The 13,434-nt window shown below is 39.5% G+C and overlaps 1 protein-coding gene across 8 annotated transcripts in view; it reads left to right on the top strand.

Moving 5' to 3' along the window:
- Positions 1–13,434, top strand: part of UBOX5 (U-box domain containing 5) — a 46,584-nt gene that overhangs the window by 20,583 nt on the left and 12,567 nt on the right. For 2 of the 8 annotated variants that reach the window (XM_027559327.1, XM_027559323.1), the window contains one exon: positions 8,143–8,232. The exons of 5 other annotated variants lie outside the window; for them this stretch is intronic. The gene's annotated coding sequence lies outside the window, so the exon portion shown is untranslated. One more of the 8 variants, XM_027559325.1, reaches the window with a different exon arrangement.

Below are 13,434 nucleotides of genomic sequence, written 5' to 3'. Positions count from 1 at the left end.
TGGTTCGAAATTGCTAGGGTCATCTAGGAGGTTAATGGATGACTTTTCATTTAGTGTCATTTCTCTCCCTAGTTATAAGGTTTCTATGACTTTCATCTTAACAGTAGCTTTCAAATCCTTTTACTACACCACTTAGTAAGAAATACATTTTTCATCAAAACCCAGAATAGATATAATTTCATATGTACATATATCTGAAACTAAAGTTTCACGAAACACTGATCACCCTCATATATGATATATTCTGACTTCTTTCTTTTTACTTAATTTTTTAAAATGCTGATTATAGCTCAGTAATTTGAGTTCTTGATTCTCGATCTACAGTTTGGAAAAATATTGCCTCATCCCTCCATGTAAAGTGGTCTAAAGCCCATTGGCATGACATTCGGGGCCCTTCCCAGCCCTTCCTCCCCCAGCTAAGTGGCATATTCAGCATTTCCTGGCTGGCCTCACACTGTCCCGTTCCTATGCCTTGACTTTTACTGTCCTTCTCCTAGTGCCCTTCCCATTTTGTTCCTATTCTTGTCTCTTGGCTTCTATGGTCGAGCATATATTGCATTTTTAATATTTATCACTAGTAGATGGTGTCTGTTCTTCAAAGTTGCCCATGAGTTTAGCCACGTGCCTTAGTTGTCTCTAGTTCAGACGTTACTCCTGTGAGTTCTTCCCTGACTGTTGGCAGGTGTTTTCAGTCTTTTTCATCAAAAACCACAGGATGTTTTATATTGAACATAGTATATATTACAGTTATTTGTATAAAACTGAAACAAGTCTCATGACATAATGCACTATGTGCACTTTTGTATTACCTGCTCTTTTAGTTCATATTTCTTTTCTTTAGCCTATAACTTGATTTTAAAACAAATTGACAAACATTGATTAGACCATCCTTCCGTACTTTGAATGTCATCTGTGAAAAACTTTTGTATTACCAGCTGTTACAAACCTTTGTATTCCATAATCACTGTTGGGAGGAATTTTGTAATGCTTCAAGACTTGAGAACAGGACCCTTTTATCTTTTTTTCCCTCACAAAAAGACTTACAGAGAATATTGCAGATTTTTTTTTCATAGTTAAAAAAATTTGAATATAAGTAATAGGTCAGTGGAGAAATAAACTCTGTTTTTAGTCATACAATTGAATACTATGAAGAAGTTAAAATGAACAGACTAGATATACACATTTTAACATGGAAAAACTTAAAATAATAACGTTTAATAGAAAAGCAAGTTGCAAGGTAATACACTGTAAATTATCAGTAATGTACATTCAGTTCAGTTCAGTTGCTAAGTCATGTCCAACTCTTTGCAACCTCATGGACTGCAACATGCCAGGCTTCCCTGTCCTTCACCATCTCAAGGAGTTTACTCAAACTCATGCCATTGAGTCAGTGATGCCTAACCATCTGATCCTCTGTCACCCTCTTCTTCCCCTGCCTGCAGTCTTTCCCAGCACCAGGGTCTTCTCTTCAGGTGGCCAAAGTATCGGAGTTTCATCTTCAGCAGCGGTCCTTCCAATGATTATTCAGGGTTGATTTCCTTTAAGGTTGACTGGTTTGATCTCCTTGCTGTCAAGGGGATTCTCAAAGAGTCTACCAGCACCAGAGTTTGAAAGCATCAGTTCTTCAGCACTCAGCCTTCTTATGCTCCAACTCTCACACCCGTACATGACTACTGGAAAACCATAGCTTTGACTATATGAACCTTTGTTGGCAAAATGATATCTCTGCTTTTTAATATGACGTCTAGATTTGTCATAGCTTATCTTCCAAGGAACATAATTTCATGGCTGCAGCCACCATCCAGTGATTTTGGATCCCAAGAAAATGAAGTCTGTCTCCGTTTCCATTTTATCCCTGTCTATTTGCCATGAAGTGATGGGACTGGATGCCATGATCTTAGTTTTTTGAAAGTTGAGTTTTTTATTTTTAAATTATTTATTTAGTGTCTGTGCCATGCAGCATGTGGGATCTTAGTTCTCTGACCAGAATCGAACCCGTGCCCCTGGCATTGAAAGCACAGAGTCTTAACCATTGGACACCAGGGAAGTCCCAAATGTTGAGTTTTAAGCCAGCATTTTCACTCTCCTCTTTCATCCTCATGAGAAGACTCTTTTTCTCTTCACTTTATGCCATTGGGCTTCCCTGGTAGCTCAGCTGGTAAACAATCTGCCTGCAATGCAGGAGACCCCGGTTCAATTACTGGGTTGGGAAGATCCTCTGGAGAAAATACAGGCCCAGTATTCTTGGGCTTCTCTGGCAGCTCAATTGATAAAAAAAAAATCCCCCTACAATACGGGAGACTTGGGTTCAATCCCTGGGTTGGGAAGATCCCCTGGAGAAGCTACCCACTCCAGCCTTTGCCCTGCTTCATTCTGTACTTCAAAGCCAAACTTGCCGGTTATCCCAGGTATCTTTCAACTTCCTGTTTTTGCATTTCAGTTCCCTATGATGATGCTGGAGAAGGAAATGACAACCCACTCTAGTATTCTTGCCTGGAGAATTCCATGGACAGAGGACCCTGGCAGGCTGCAGTCCATAGGATTGCAAAGACTTAGACACGACTGAGCGATTTTCACTCACTTCACTCCCTATGATGAAAAGGATCTTTTCTTGGTGTTAGTTCTAAAGATGTTAGTTCTAACATCTTTTTTTGGTGTTAGTTCTAAGAGGTCTTGTAGATCTTCGTAGATCTGTTTGACTTCAGCTTCTTCAGCCTTAGTGATTGGGGCATAGACTTGGATTACTTTGATGTTGAATAGTTTGCCCTGGAAGTGAACTGATATCATTCTGTCAGGTTTTTTTTTCTTTAGATTGCACCCAGGTACTGCATTTTGGACTCTTTTGTTAACTGTGAGGGCTGTTCCATTCTTCCTAAGGGATTCTTGCCCACAGTAGTAGATATAATGGTCATCTGAATTAAATCCTCCCATTCCTGTCCATTTTACTTCACTGATTCCTAAAATGTCAGTGTTCACTCTTGCATCTCCTGTTTGGCCACATCCAATTTACGTTGATTCATGGACCTAACATTCCAGGTTCCTATGTAATATTGTTCTTTGCAGCATTGGACTTGACTTTCACCACCAGGCACATCCCCAACTGGGCATTGTTTCCGCTTTGGCTCAGCCTCTTCATTCTTTCTGCAGCTCTTTCACCACTCTTCCCCAGTAGCATATTGGACATCTGCCAAGCCAAGGTTGGGGGGTGGGTCTCATCTTCCAGTCTTTATATCTTTTTGCCTTTCATACTATTCTGGGGGTTCTCAAGGTAAGAATCAGTTTAGTTCAGTTGCTCAGTCGTGTCTGACTCTTTGTGACCCCATGGACGGCAGCACGCCAGGCTTCCCTGTCCATCACCAACTCCCGGAGCTTACTCCAACTCATGTCCATACAGTTGGTGATGCCATTCAACCATCCCATCCTCTGTCATCCCCTTCTCCTCCCGCCTTCAATCTTTCCCAGCATCAGGGTCTTTTCCAGTGAGTCAGTTCTTCACATGAAGTGGCCAAAGTACTGGAGTTTCAGCTTCAGCATCACTCCTGCCAATGAATATTCAGCACTGATTTCCTTTAGGATTGACTGGTTGGATCTCCTTGCAGTCCAAGGGACTCTTAGAAGGGACTCAAGGGAGTCTTCTCCAACACCACAGTTCAAAAGCATCAGTTTTTCAGCGTTCAACTTTCTTTATAGTCCAACTCTCATATCCATATATGACTGCTGGAAAAACCATAGCTTTGACTATATGGACCTTTGTTGGCAAAGTAATGTCTCTGCTTTTTAATATGCTGTCTAAGTTGGTCATAACTTTTCTTCCAAGGAGCAAGCGTCTTTTAATTTCATGGCTGCAGTCACCATCTGCAGTGATTTTGGAGCTCCCCCCAAAATAAAACCTCTCAGTGTTTCCAGTGTTTCCCCATCTATTTGCCATGAAGTGATGTGACCAGATGCCATGATCTTAGTTTTCTGAATGTTGTTTTAAGCCAGCTTTTTCACTCTGCTCTTTCACTTTCATCAAGAGGGTCTTTAGTTTTTCTTCGCTTTCTGCCATAACAGTGGTGTCATCTGCATATTTGAGGTTACTAATATTTCTCCCGGCAATCTTGACTCCAGCTTGTGCTTCATCCAGCCCATCATTTCTCATGATGTACTCTGCATATAAGTTAAATAAGCAGGGTGACAGTATATAGCCTTGATGTACTCCTTTCCCGATTTGGAACCAGTCTGTTGTTCCATATTCAGTTCTAACTGTTGCTTCTTAACCTGCATATTGATTTCTCAGGAGGCAGGTCAGGTGGTTTGGTATTCCCATCTCTTTAAGAATTTTCCACAGTTTGTTGTGGAAAACTAACTGTGTGTAGAAAAGGCAGAGGAACTAGAGGTTAAATTGCCAGTATCTGTTGGGTCATCGGAAAAGCAAGAGAGTTCCAAAAAAACATCTACTTCTGCTTTATTGACTACGCCAAAGCCTTTGCCTCTGTGGATCACAAGGCAAGAACACTGAAGTGGTTTGCCATTCCCCTTCTCTAGCGGACCGTGTTTTGTCAGGTACACTAATGAGACACAAACATGGCAAAATGTTAGATTTGCTAAATCTAGGGGGTGGATATAAGAGTATCTACTACATTATTTCTTTATCCTTTTATCTAAAATATTTTGTAATGAAAATCTTTGTAATAAAAATTGATATGTCATCTGCTTATAAATCTTTACTATCTTGCTATCTTATAATACTATATTGTCTGGCTCCAAACTGCTTGCCTGAACTGTAGGTCACTTTAGCCATGATCTGTGTTGCCCGATTTATACTTAGATCTGGTCTCTCTTAGAAGCCAAATTTGGATAAGGAACTTGTAGTTTGTAAGTATTGTATATCCTGGACAGTGTTTGCAGTGAGTTCAGGTAGTATAGCTATTTCCTAGGCAGAGCTGAAGAGACAGTCTTCCTGAATGAGACCATTTGCATTTTCATGTGGTAAGTCATTGTTTTTTTCTGTATTAAGTATTAAGGCAGGAAATACTTGTCTTAAAAAATCAGGAGTGTTGGAACCAGAGAGAGGAAAGATCATACAAAGATGTCAGTGGCAACCAGAGTCCTGTAGAAGCCTGAGGTGTTTGGGCATCACTGTTTCCCCCCAAAATATTATAATTTGTAAGTTTTTTTTTTTTAAAGGATCTGCCACTCTGTTTCAATTTGATCTCCAGTCCTAATTTGTTTTCAATCACTTTTTCCTCAGTCATTATTTGCTTTTTTTTTTTTTGGTCTTAGCTGCTGCACACAACTTTCTTTAGTTGCTGCAACAGGGGCCACTTTCTGGTTGTGGTATGAGGGCTTCTCATTGTGGTGGCTTCTTGTGTTGTGGCTTACAGACTCTAGAGTGCTCAGTAGTTGCCCTAAGTCATGAGGGATCTTCCTGGACCAGGGATTGAACCCGTGTGCCCTGCATTGGCAGGCTGATTCTTAAGCACTGGACCACCAGGAAGTCCCCCAATCATTCTTTATTATTATTATTACCACTTTTATTATTGTTATTGGACTATTTTTTAAGAGCAAGTTGAGGCTTACAGAAAAATTGATCAAATAATTTTTGATGGGAAATGGGAATCAGAGAATTCCCATGTACATCCTCTCCCTTCTGTATAGTTTCCCTATTATTAACATCTTGCACAAGTGTGGTTTATGTATTATAATTGATAAACCAATATTGATGTATTATTATTAACTGAAGTCCATAGTTTACATTAAGGTTTACTCTTTGTGCAATTCTGTGGATTTTGACAAATGTGTAATGCCATTTATTACAGTATCATACAGAATAGTTTTACCACTTAACCATTTCACTTTTATCTCTACTCCAGTGCTTAGCGTAGGGCATGTAAATATTACATGCATGTGCAATGATTATTTCATCTAAAATTAATATAACCAATCAAATTTAGTAGAGTTTAAAAAACATTTAAAGAACAATTTTCTACCACCAAATAGAGCCTATATTAGGAATAAAAAGATGGCTTAAAATTGTAAAATGTGTTATATCTCATTAATCTGTCAAATAAGAAAAATAAAACTCAATATATAGAGACAATCAGAATTCAAAGCATATAATGTACGTGTTAAGTCACGTCAGTCATGTCCGACTGTTTGTGACCCTGTGGACTATAGCTTGCCAGGCTCCTCTGTCCATGGGATTCTCCAGGCAAGAATACTGGAGTGCATAGCCATACCCTTCTCCAGGGGATCTTCCCCACCTAGGGATTGAACTTGTGTCTCTTATGTCTCCTGCATTGGCAGGTGGGTTCCTTACCACTAGTGCCACCTGGGAAGCCCCAAAGCATATAATATTTCAGTCTAACAATCAGCATCATGTTCAAGGATGAAAAACTAGAGGCATTTTCTAATGGGAACAGAAGCTTGACAACTCTAATATTATTTCATGTAATTCTGGCAGTTCTAGCTAATATAGGAAGATGAGATAAATAAGAGTTACCGTTTTAAGAAAGAGGCTCTCATTGAGATTATAGAACCCCCCCAAAATTCCTAAAAATGTGTTAAAATCAGTGAGTTCAGTAACATAGGTAAATACATAATAAGGATACAAAAATGAAAAGCTTTCCTAATATAGCAATAACTGGTTAGAAAAATTAACAGTATAAAAGGTAAAAATCTGGAGAAGGAAATGGCAACCCACTGCAGTATTCTTGCCTGGAAAATTCCATGGACAGAGGATGGCAGTAGTCCATGGGGTCGCAAAAGAGTTGAACACGACTTAGCCACTAAACAACAACAACTATCCATCCATATTCCTACCTGTTAGAGGTAATTCATGTACTCTTTTGGAGTGATGCTAAATAACTTGTTTGTTAACATGTGAATTCAAAGCACTAACTGGTTTGCTCTTGGAACATCTGAAGCTTCCAGTTTGAGGAATTCTCAGGTTTCTCTAGGAAGAGGCATGATCCATGAATTGGGAATGACAACAGCCAAGTCAAGAGGTCCCCCGAGGGGCAAGGTCAGAGAGGTCAGAACCACAAGAGGGTGGTCCTTGAGCAGGGTGGAGACAGAACCAACGGGTAGACACCACCCCTTCCCCAGCTGTGGCCACTGCAGGAAAGTTCCTGAGAGTCACAGGTCCACTAACCTCCTCGCCATCCAAGTGACTGCTCTTCTACTGCTTTCTGTGAGATCAGTCTTAAAGAAACAGTCTCTGTTTCACAAACGATGGAACTCTGTAAATACAAAAAATAAATAAATAAAAGGTAAAATCTGCTTAATTTTTATCTTAGTAGTGTAGTAGTAAAAAGTTGCAAACAACTGAAATGTCCGCCTAAAAGAGGGTGGTTTATTATTTATACCCCATCCTTTTCCAAAATGATTTTAAGGTAGCTTTCACAACATACCTTATTATATAAAAATAAGTGACGAATTCAAGCAGAGAGAAATCTGAGGGTTGGGCCACAGATTTCATTCTGAGCTTTCTAGTGCCAAAGTAAAGATCACAATCAATTATATGATTCATATTCATACTTATAATACTGAGTTGATTGGAAGAAGCAACTGTTCTAAGACCAAAAAGAGATTTTTCTCATGAGTCCTAGAGGATACCATGCAGAATAGAGAATGATCATTTTGACAACTGTAGAGAGCTGTTTCATATAAAATTCCTTGTTAATAACCACACAGAACCAATGAAATATTTGGTAAAGAGTATATGAGCTTCCCAGGTGGCGTAGTGGTAAAGAATCTGCCTGCCAATGCAGGAAACACAGGAGACACAGGTTCAATCCTTGGGTATGGAAGATCCCTTGGAGGAGAAAGTGGCAACTCACTCAAGTATTCTTGCCTGGGAAACTCCATGGACCGAGGTGCCTGGTAGGCTACAGTCCATGGGGTTGCAAAGAGTCGAACATGACTGAGCACACACACATAGATATGCAGTGGGGCGAGGAATGCAGTGATGGTTATGGCTAGGATGAACATAGGGATGGTTCAGTACACTGCTCTGAGGAGCAGCTCAATGGAGTAATACATTTTAGAGACTAAAATTATGGCTCTCAGTTGATGTGTGGTGCCACCGTGGTGTCCTGTGAATCTTCACAGATCCACCACTGAGTTTTTCTAAATGTGTTACATTTATTTTTGCTACAGATGAGGATCCACATTGCTAAGAAGTCTGTCAGATGGTGGTGTAGGATATGAATGCAGCAGCCATCAGGGAAGCCAGGCAGGAGGCAAGAGGTACTACTTAGGCCAGCACTAAAAAGAATTCATTGTGGATGGACTGAACAGTCTCTATAAATATTCTCTCAAATTAGATTTTGGTAAGTGTTATGGAGAGCAGATAGGCTGTGTCTGGTCAGATACAGGTCCATATGCTTTAATAGTTGACTTAGAAATTAACCTCTCCCAGGTGGAGCTAGTGGTAAAGAACCCACCTGCCAGTGCAGGAGACACAAGAGACTCAGGTTCCATACCTGGGTCAGGAAGATCCCCTGGAGAAGGGCACCGTCCATAGGGTCACAAAGAGTTGGAAACAACTGAAGCTACTTAGCATGCATGCATGAAAGTTGTGAAGCCTCATGAGGTGAGATGCTTCAACAGATGTTGCAAAGAGTAGTCAAGGTTTCTAAATTCCTGCATTGTAGAGCATAGCCACAGGGTTTTCCTGATGGCTCAGTGATAAAGAATCCGCCTGCCAATGCAGGAGATGTGAACCCATCCCTGAGTTGGAAAGATCTGGAGATTAAAATGGCAACCCTCTCCAGTATTCTTGCCTGGGAAATCCCATGGACAGAGGAGCCTGGTAGACTACAGTCCCTGGGGTCACAAAAGAGTCAGACATGACTTAGCAACTAAACAACAACAAAAGAGCATAGCCACATTAATTGTAAGTTTGGAAGAATTGATTTTTTTTTTTTAGGTTTTGATACCAAACCTAGATGTAAGTAACAGGGGGGAAAAAGGTTGTAAGTTATCTGTAGAACATCTGGCTTTAAGCCATATAGCTTCCTGGTTAATCCTTCAAGGTAAATTGTGTCCAAGTAGACAATAACCAGAGTGGTTTAGAAAGATTTAGAATCTGAGTCCTACCTTCATCTTTCTTTGAGTCTCAGTTTATTCATCTGCAAAATAAGGATATTAGTACCCATTTTAGAGCTAATCAGTTGGTAAGATTTTAATTGAATAAAACCCCCTGTGGCCTCTCCTGGCCACCATCACCCCAATACCAAAACCAGACAAGGATACCACAAAAGGAAGAAATTACAGGCCAGTATCACTGATGAACATATATGCAGAAATCCTCAACAAAATACTAGCCATCTGTATCCTATAATACATTAAAAAGATCATACACCATGATCAAGTGGGATTCATCCCACAGATGCAAGGATGTTTCAGCATCAAAAAATCAGTGTGATATGCCATATCAACAAATTGAAGAATAAAAGCCATATGATCATCTCAATAGATGCAGGAAAAGGTTTTGACAAAATTCAGCGCCCATGTATGATAAAACCTCTCCAGAAAGTGGGTATAGAGGGTACATACCTCAACATAATAAAGGCCATATGTGACAAACCTACAGCTAGTTTCATAATCGGTGGTGAAAAGCTGAAAGCATTCCCTCTAAGATCAGGAACAAGACAAGAATGTCCACTCTCAGCACTTTTATTCAACATAGTTTTGGAAGTCCTAGCTATAGCAATCAGAGAAGAAAAAGAAGTAAAGGGAATCCAAATTGGAAAAGAAGTTAAACTGTCACTGTTTGCAAATGACATGATACTATACTTAGAAGATCCTAAAAATGCTACCAGAAAACTACTAGAACTCATCAATGAATTTGGTAAAGTTTAAGGTTACAAAATTAATACACAGAAATCAGTTGCATTTCTATACACTAACAGTGAAAGATCAGAAAGAGAAATTCAAGAAGTTCCATTTACCATTGCATCAAAAAGAAAATACTTAGGAATAAACCTATCTAAGGAGACAAAAGACCTATACTCTGAAAACTATAAGATGCTGATGAAAGAAATCGAAGAGGACATAAACAGATGGAAAGATATACCATGTTCATGGATTGGAAGAATGAGTATTGTCTAAATGACTATAGTACCCAAGGCAATTTACAGATTCAGTGCAATCCCTATCAAATGACCAATGGCATTTTTCATAGAGAACAAAAAAAATCTAAGAATTTGTATGGAGACACAAAAGACCCCGAACAGCCAAAGCAAGTCTTGAAAAATAGAGCTGGAGGAATCAGGCTCTTTGACTTCAGGCTACACTACAAAGTTACAGTCATCAAAACAGTATGGTACTGGCACAAAAATAGAAATATAGATCAATGGAACAGGATAGAAAACCCATAAATAAGCCTGTGCACCTATGGTCAATTAATCTCTGACAAAGTAGGCAAGACTATACAATGTTGGAAAGACAGTCTCTTCAACAAATGGTGCTGGGTAAACTGGACAGCCCCATATAAAAAAATGAAGTTAGATCAGTCCCTAACTCCATGCACAAAAATAAGTTCAAAATGGATTAAGAACATAAATGTGAGATTGGACAGTTTAATCCTAAAGGAAAACATAAGGCAGACCACTCTCTGACATAAATCACAGCAACATCATTTTTGATCCATCTCCCCGAATAATGGAAATAAAAGCAAAAATAAACATACAGGACCTACTTAAGCTCAAAAGTTTTTGCACAGCAAAGGAAATAATAAAATGTGTAGACAACCCACAGATTGGGAGAAAATATTTGCAAATGACGTTCCCAATAAGGGATTAGTCTCTAAAATTTATGAACAGCTTATGATGCTTAACAGCATCAAAACAAAATAACCCACTTAAAAAATGGGCAGAAGACATGAATAGATTTTCTCCAAAGAGGACATAGAGATGGCCAATAGACACATGAACAGATGTTCCACATCGCTAGTTATTAGAGAAATGCAAATTAAAACTACAATGAAACTCCTCTCTCCAGTCAGAATGGTATCATCAAAAAGTCTGGAGAGGGTGTGGTGAGAAGGGGACCCTACTGCACTGTTGGTGGGAATATAAATTGGTGCAGCCACTTGGAAGTTCCTTAAAAAACTAAAAATGGAGCTATCACATGACCCTGCAATCCCACTCCTGGGCATATATCCAGAGAAAAACATGGCCCATTCATTGCAGCACTCTTTACAATAGCTAAGACATGGAAGCAACCTAAATGTCCATCAACAGAGGAATGGATAAAGAAGATGTGGTACATATATACAATGGAATATTACTCAGCCATTAAAAAGAATGAAATAAGGCCATTTGTAGCAACATGGATGGACCTAGAGAGTGTCATACTGAGTGAAGTAATCAGACAGAGAAGGAGAAATATCATATGATACCCCTTGTGTGTGGAATCTAAAAAGAAATGATACAAATGAACTTACTTACAAAACACACTCACAGACTTAGAAAACGAACTTATGGTTGCTGTGGGGGAAGGGATAGGTAGGGACTTTGGGATGGTCATGTACACACTGTTGTATTTAAAATGGATAACCAACAAAGACCTATTGTATAGCATATGGAGCTTTGCTCAATGTTATGTGGCAGCCTGCAGGGGAGAGGGTTTTGGAGGAGAATGGATAGATGCCTATGTATGGCTTTTTATCTGAAACTACCACACCGTTGTTAATCAGCTGTACCCCAATATAAAATACTTTTGGTGTTAAAAAATACTTAAACAAACAAACCCTAGTGGCCTCTTCTAAGTCATTTTGTGTATGTGCTTCCCTAGCCAGAGTTGTGTTTTTGCTACTAGAGGGTCTTGGTCTAATGACTCATGAAAAGAGTGAGCCTTGTGTTTGCTGAGATACAGTTCAGATAACTCTTTTAAATTACTGCACTGATTGGAAGGGCCATCAGATTCTCTACTTTCAGGTATCTGAAGTGAAATTTTTTTAAGTTATGAGATAGCAAAAGTTTGAAAGCCCTTGTCCTTTTCATCCTGGTCATCTCTAAAGTCCAGTCACAAGAACAGGTATCTGGTGATAGCCAAGCCACAGGTTAAAGGCAAAGGGCAGTTGTCCTGAGGGTAATCAAATCTGAGCAACTCCATCTCATGCTGCCATTTACTACATTGGGTACTCAGATAAGTTTTGAAGACTTTTCCATTTATCTTCACATTCACAGGAAAGTTCCTTATCATAACTCCAAGAAGACCCCTACCCAGCTTCTTCTGATTCTGACATTTACATTTCAGATAAATAAATATCATGATAGGAAAAATAAAGTTGAAAGACCACAGTGTGAAATGTCTAAGAAGGTAACAAGAGATAGGAGGAATGTATATCTTAGTGGAATCAGTGCCTTCCACTAAGGAATCAAATCAGTACCTCAATGGGTTAACATTGTTACCTCTGCCAGAGTTTGTTTTTTTCTCTGAACACACACAGAATTCACTCAGTTGTGTCCAACTCTTTGCAACCCCATGGACTGTAGCCCACCAGGCTCCTCAGTCCATGGGATTTTCCAGGCATGAATACTGGAGTGGGTTGCTGTTTCCTTCTCCATTTTTCTCTGAAAGGCAGAGGAAGGACCTAACATGTGAACTGTGGGTACAGAGATGATTGCATTTGTCTTACTAATAGGAAACTCTTCTCAGTATTTTGGTATTATAACACAGTTTCTATCTCTATTTTTTCTTACCAAAGCCATCCTCTATCAGGGCAAAGAAGGGAGGAGACAAGTGCTTGTGGCAGTGAAAAGAAAACCCTCACAAATGCTGGAGCTGGCTAACTTCACCAATTTACCTAGGACCAGCTTAGTTTTGCACTTGCAAATTGGTCCTCTCACCATCTGTTGATATCATATTATCTGTTTTCCTTTGGCAAATCTTAGGCTTGCTTTCTTAGGAGAAATGTTTTGTTTCCTTGGTCTGGACTATATAATCATTTATAATTGTATATAATCACGCTTCAGTCGTATTCGACTGTCCAACCCTATGGACTGCAGCCTGCCAGGCTTCTCTGTCCATGGGATTCTCCAGCCAAGAATACTGGAGAGGATTGCCATGCCCTCCAAGGGGATTTTCCTGACCACGAGATCGAACCCAGGTCTCTTACATCTAACTTGCATTGGTAGATGGGTTCTTTACCACTAATGTCACCTGGGAAGCCCTATATAATCATTTTAATACTCTATATTAAACTAAACTGAGTGGCTTAATTTTTCATTTAAAACAAAACAAAAAGTTAACAAGAAGCCCCTGCCCTATTTGGGTGGGAGGATTTAAGGAAATGCTGCTCGAAATGAATTCTAGTTTCCTGACTAAAAGGAGGTACATACAAGGGCCCTGAGAATATTTGGAGATGTAATTCCTTAGATACTGATTTTTGAGTTATTATGGAGAACAAAGAGATGGGAATACCAGACCACCTGACCTGCC

Source organism: Bos indicus x Bos taurus, chromosome 13, assembly GCF_003369695.1.
Source record: "Bos indicus x Bos taurus breed Angus x Brahman F1 hybrid chromosome 13, Bos_hybrid_MaternalHap_v2.0, whole genome shotgun sequence".
NCBI lineage: Eukaryota > Metazoa > Chordata > Mammalia > Artiodactyla > Bovidae > Bos > Bos indicus x Bos taurus.
Note: the sequence above shows the minus strand (reverse complement) of the source record. Positions and strands in the feature narration are given on the sequence as shown.